This window comes from Ovis aries, chromosome 1, assembly GCF_016772045.2.
Source record: "Ovis aries strain OAR_USU_Benz2616 breed Rambouillet chromosome 1, ARS-UI_Ramb_v3.0, whole genome shotgun sequence".
NCBI lineage: Eukaryota > Metazoa > Chordata > Mammalia > Artiodactyla > Bovidae > Ovis > Ovis aries.
In genome coordinates, this window is record NC_056054.1 from 240,923,777 (window position 1) to 240,929,776 (window position 6,000).

General features: G+C 37.9%; 1 non-coding gene across 1 annotated transcript; it reads right to left on the minus strand.

The window, feature by feature from the left end:
- Window positions 1-1,617: 1,617 nt before the first annotated feature.
- Window positions 1,618-1,690, minus strand: TRNAE-UUC (transfer RNA glutamic acid (anticodon UUC)). The gene has a single exon. It is a non-coding gene; the product is annotated as a tRNA-Glu (tRNA).
- Window positions 1,691-6,000: the final 4,310 nt, after the last annotated feature.

The window sequence follows — 6,000 nt, forward strand, 5'->3', positions numbered from 1 at the left end:
TCCATAAGGTCCCCAGGCCTAGTGATCCATGTCCTCTTGAATAGTAGAACTTTACACTTTTCTTCCTTATATTCACTAGTCCCTGCCCAAAGTGGCAATTCTCCAGCACTAGTCCTACAATACCAGTATCTCTGGGAAGCTATGTTTAACCTCAAACTGAAGCATCTCTCTTCTCCCTCAAATCCTAAATCCTTACACTGTGTCCTTTGGAAGTGTGCCACATTTGACGAATTTCAGAGTGGGCATTTTCCTCTAATCTTTCATTGCCATCCTCTTATCTCACTCTTACCTTGTTCCTGTATCTTCTTTTGCCCCCTATTCATCTGTATGTTGCATAGTAACCAGAGTGACTTTTCGAAAAGTGACCCTGTACCTCTGGTGTGGGAAGCTGAGTAAATAATATGCTTTACCTTATAACATGCTGTCATCATTTTGTGAGAAGCCTCACTATTTTATAATGTTATTTTCCCCTTCATGCTTTGTCTCTTATTTCTCTCTCTGCTTCTAATATGTTTGAAACATGTTTTTAATCATTGTGAAATGGGAAATCTATACAAATATATATATGCTTTCTTGGTGGCTCATCTGTAAAGGATCTGTGTGTCAATGCAGGAGATGGGAGTTCTTTCCCTGGGTCTGGAAGATCCCCTGAAGAAGGAAATGGCAATCCATTCCAGTATTCTTGCCTGGAGAATCCCATGGACAGAGAAGCCTGGTAGGCTACAGTCCATGAGGTCTCAAAGAGTCGGACATTACTTAGTGACTAAACAACAACAAATATATATATACGTGGGTGTGTGTGTGCTAAGTTGCTTCAGTTGTGTCCAACTCTGCAACTGTATGGACCACAGCCTACCAGGCTCCTCTGTCCATGGGATCCTCCAGGCAAGAATGCTGGAGTGGATTGCCATGCCCTCTTCCAGGGATAACTATATATATTTATCGACCTTACTTTTCATTCAACACTATGTTTTTACTATTGTATGGCATTTCAATACATATCCCTTCTCTTTTCTTATGTATTCCTCTAGTGACAGAGTGACAGACGACTGTGGTGCCCCCAATTCTTCAGTACTATAAGCAACAATGTAGTGAGCATCCTTGAGCTTCTTCCTTCATAGACAATGCCGTCATTCTTCTGGGATATATGCTCCAAGTGGTGCTGCAGGCCTATAGAGCATAATGGCTGGGTTATAATTTCAAGAAATATACTGCTTTTTGGAATAGCTACAACACTCAGTAGCACTCTATACACATCCCTGACTCTCCACATACTTGCAAGCACTTGGTATTTTACTATTTTCTAGTGTTCACAATAGGCATTTTTACTTTCACTGTGTTTCTCTTTTTACTGAGTTTAAGCATATCTTCACGGACTTTTTACCCATACAGATTTCCTTTTTTGTGTGAATTGCTAATTCATATCTTTTGCTCATTTTTGTGTCAGATATTGGTGTTTTCCTTGAAAGAGTTTCCTGTGCATTTCTACATAAGTCTCTTATTGGTTGTAGAAATTATAGCATCTTTTCCAGTGAGTCATACATCTGATAATTTCTCTGAGGAACACTTTGGGCACTTTTTGGAGGGGAGAGTGCCACATGGCTTCTGGGGTCTTAGTTTCCTGACCAGGGATTGAACCCGTGCCCATGGCAGTGAAAGTGCCAAGTCCTAACCACTGGACCACCAGGGAATTCCAGAGGGATACTTTCTTGAGTAGAAAATTTCAGTTTGGTAGAGTCAAAAACATCCAATTTGCTTTGGTTGTAATTTATCAGGCTGCTAAGGAATCTTTTTCATGCCTAAGACACAAAAGTTTACTACATTATTCCGGTACCATTGACACCTGCAAGTCACCTTTGTACATCAGGTGTATAAAATTAGTTTCTTTAACACTGTCTATTAAGCCAGGAGTCAGCAATTTTTTGCAAAGTGCCAGAAAGTAAATATCTTGATTTTTGAGACAAAATGATCCTCAACTCTAATGTGGTAGCACCAAAGCAGCCATAAATAATATATAAATAAAAGGGAGTAGCTGAGTTCCAATAAAAATATTTTGTGCAAAATCAGGCAGAAGGGCTGGATTTGTAGTATGGGCTATAATTTGCATGTAGACCCTAAATTAAATAATACTCTCTTTGCTCATTCGATTTGTGGTGCCACATATATTTATAAAGCAAGTTCCCAAACCCATCCAACTTTCATTCTCCTACTAGAAGCCATTTGCACATATCTGTTCTGTGCCCTCTTTTATCTATTCACCATTTACTTCTGTCTCCTTCATTTGGCTTAAATATTGCTTCCTCAGGAGGCCTTTCTACTGTAACCAAGAAGATTAGAGGGTCCCCAGAGTAAGAGAACCAGGCCTGGCTTTCTTAACATAAGTAAAGCCATTTTGGACCTAAGCCATTATGTGATCTAAGCCTGGCCACAATGTTTGTCCTTGAATAGGCCTCTGTAATTAATCATCTTACGGGGACAAAAGAATGCAGAAACAAAGGACTATTATCAGACAAGAGAAGTAACAATAGTAAAGACAATATATTAGTTTTAAAGAGTCCTGGTTCTATTTCAATGATAAAGATCAGCCTGAAGGGCTCAACTACCAGATCAACTGGAACCTAAAGGATATTGAGGTGGCTTAGTGGTAAGGAATCTGCTTCCCAATCAGGAGACATGGGCTTGACCCCTAGATTGGGTAGATACCCTGGGGAAGGATGTGTTGATGACCTAAGCCTTTTTACGATATGTATGTGCCCTTTTAGCTTAAAACCTCCCCAATTTTGCTATTTTGGGTGACGTTGACTCAGGAAAGATTCTTGGTATTCTCTTTACTTGATGCAAGCCATAAATCTTTCTTTCTCTAGTTCTTTGGCTGAGTTGTGTCTTTGTCTCAAGAGACCAAGAGGTGAACCTCGTTTTCAGGTAACACTGTATAACATAGAATCCTTTCTTACATGCTTTATGGAATCATATTCCTTTACTTTGAATACACTATATAATTACACAATTGTAGTAATGTGATGTCTTTCTCTCCAACTAGGTTGTTAATTCCCTGAAGCTGGGAGCCATGTCTGTTTCAGTTGGTTATTTTATTTCTAGTGTCTGTTACAGCAAATGTTCAATAATGTTCATTCAATAGATTTTTGTTGAAAGAACTAGTGAATCCTGTGCCAAAAAAGATTCTGAGAAAACTGGGTCAATTTTATGACCAATTCAAGTCTCAAATAATTCCTACTGCATATCTCAGGTTATTCTCAGATTTTCAAATGTAGCTGATGATAAAATCTTATTCTCTTCCTTCAACATTTTTGATACTCTGGTTTCACCATGCCTGCTGCAATTTAATCTCCTTTACAACTTTATTCTGAAGAAGAACTAGGTCTGCTTAAAACTCAAGTATGATTTGAAATTATACCTATACAGGTTTATGCAGGGGAAAAAAAATGTCACATGGAGTGGGACATCAGGCAAAAATATTCATGATGCTGGAGAATTTTAAGTTTTAGAAAGGGAGCATATTTAAGGAAAAATAAATCATTTTACATTTTAAAACACTGAGAAGAAGTGTTCAGTGATAATGTTTGAGTAATTCTCAAACTCTTTGCCTTCAAATAACACAGATACCCTTAATCCTATCAGCAAGAAAATGTTACATCAGTTGCTCATATTTACAAATAGGACGTAGAATGGAAGGAAAAGTTGCTCCTTTTCCAAATACAAATTTTTTGAAAAGCCAAAGCTAATATCATATTCAACATATGATGCTGTCTGTAATAGCAACATTTTCATGAAAAATCTTAAAGTCATATTTAGTTTTCCATAGTTTATAGTAATCACTTTACTGGGGATGTCAAATCATTCTGCTGTTTCCTCCATAATTCTCTTAAAGCTTTTTGCTGTATAGGCCCTAGATGTTTTCTATTTCTTTCTTTCTCCCCTCACCCCCAACTCCTTCTTGTAAACTCCTCTTATTCTAAATTTACCTACCAATAACCTAATGTGTCACAATAAGTGAAGCAGAAACACCAACATTTAAATACTTGAAACCTTTGATATCCTCTTGTCTTGTATTTTTTTTTTTCCACTGACTGTTGAAAAATAGAATATATTCCTTGGCCACATTGACCAGCTGAACTATTAAGGATTATATCTGTTTCAAAGACTTCATTCACTTTCAAAGGATACTAGTAGTCAGCAAATCTCCAAAATAATAGTATGACCAGAAAACTTTAGGGAAAAAGCATCACAAAATTGAAATTAACCTATCCTCAAATATTATAGAATTGTTTACTTAATTTACAGTGTGAGCTGAGGTTTGGAAAGATTTTAAGTGATTTTCTTTTTTAAAAAAAGCTGAACTAGTTAAGGTTTTTCACAGCATCATCCTTCAGGATTTGAAATAGCTCAACTGGAATTCCATCACCTCCATTAGCTTGGTTCATAGTGATGCTTTCTAAGAACCACTTGACTTCACATTCCAGGAGGTCTGGCTCTAGGTGAGTAATCACATCATCATGATATCTGGGTCATGAAGCTCTTTTTTGTACAGTTCTTCTGTGTATTCTTGCTACATCTTCTTAATATCTTTTGCTTCTGTTAGGTCCATACCATTTCTGTCCTTTATTGAGCCCATCTTTGCATGAAATGTTCCCTTGGTATCTCTCATTTTCTTGAAGAGACCTCTAGTCTTTCCCATTCTATTGTTTTCCTCTATTTTTTGCATTGATCACTGAGGAAGGCTTTCCTATCTCTCCTTGCTATTCTTTAGAACTCTGCATTCAATGCTTATATCTTTCCTTTTCTCCTTTGCTTTTCATTTCCCTTCTTTTCACAGCTATTTGTGAGGCCTCCTCAGACACCCATTTTGCTTTTTCGCATTTCTTTTTCTTGGGGATGGTCTTGATCCCTGTCTCCTGGACAATGTCATGAACCTCTGTCCATAGTTCTTCAGGCAGTCTGTCTATCAGATCTAGTCCCTTAAATCTATTTCTCACTTCCACTGTATAATCATAAGGGATTTGATTTAGGTCATACCTGAATAATTTAGTGGTTTTCCCTACTTTCTTCAATTTAAGTCTGAATTTGGCAATAAGGAGTTCATGATCTGAGCCACAGTCAGCTCCTGGTCTTGTTTTTGCTGACTGTATAGAGCTTCTCTATTTTTGGCTGCAAAGAATATAATCAGATTTCGGTGCTGACCATCTGGTGATGTCCATGTGTAGATTATTCTCTTGTGTTTTTGAAAGAGGGTGTTTGCTATGACCAGTGAGTTCTCTTGGCAAAACTCTAGTAGCCTTTGCCCTGCTTCATTCCATACTCCAAGGCCAAATTTGCCTGTTACTCCAGGTGTTTCTTAACTTCCTACTTTTTCATTCCAGTCCCCTATAATGAAAAGAACATCTTTTTTGGGTGTTCGTTCTAAAAGGTCTTGTAGGTCTTCATAGAACCATTCAACTTCAGCTTCTTCAGCATTACTGGTTAGGGCATAGATTTGGATTACTGTGATATTGAATGGTTTGCCTTGGAAATGAACAGAGATCATTTTGTTGTTTTTGAGACTGCATTCAAGTACTGCATTTTGGACTCTTTTGTTGACCATGATGGCTACTCCATTTCTTCTGAGAGATTCCTGCCCACAGTAGTAGATATATCTGAGTTAAATTAACACATTCCAGTCCATTTTCATTCACTGATTCCTAGAATGTCGACATTCACTCTTGCCATCTCTTGTTTGACCACTTCCAATTTGCCTTGATTCATGGACCTGACATTCCAGGTTCCTATGCAATATTGCTCTTTACGGCTTCAGACCTTGCTTCTATCACCAGTCACATCCACAACGGGGTATTGATTTTGCTATGGCTCCATCCGTTCATTCTTTCTGAAGTTATTTCTCCACTGATCTCCAGTAGCATATTGGAAACCTACCGACCTGGGGAGTTCCTCTTTCAGTATCCTATCATTTTGCCTTTTCATACTGTTCACGGGGTTATCAAGGGA